The sequence below is a fragment of the Sinocyclocheilus anshuiensis genome, unplaced genomic scaffold, assembly GCF_001515605.1.
Source record: "Sinocyclocheilus anshuiensis isolate Anshui unplaced genomic scaffold, SAMN03320099.WGS_v1.1 scaffold1677, whole genome shotgun sequence".
Taxonomy (NCBI): Eukaryota; Metazoa; Chordata; class Actinopteri; order Cypriniformes; family Cyprinidae; genus Sinocyclocheilus; species Sinocyclocheilus anshuiensis.
The window spans coordinates 201028-201403 of record NW_015538006.1 but is presented as its reverse complement, the minus strand read 5'-3'; positions in this window follow the sequence as shown (position 1 = coordinate 201403).

Below are 376 nucleotides of genomic sequence, written 5' to 3'. Positions count from 1 at the left end.
CGGAGCTGCTTTGATTACAGCCATTACTGGAGAAACTGCTAGTTTTATCACTCTAAAAGCGCCTCCTGCTGGCAGAGAATGAGTTTGCATATTAAATAAGCCCGTCTCCAGCAACATTTCCAGTTTTTGTTGTTTTTTGTTTTCTTTGTTTTCTGCAGCGACTCGGAGCACTTTTCATACCCTTTTTTCTGGCTGAAGCACATTCTATAAGAATTATAAGAATAATCAGCCTACACTACCGGTCAAAAGTTTTTGAACAGTAAGATTTTTAATGTTGTTGTATTTTTATTTTTTTTTATAATTCTCTTCTGCTCACCAAGGCTGCATTTATTTGATCCAAAGTACAGCAAAAACAGTAAAATGTTGAAATATTTTT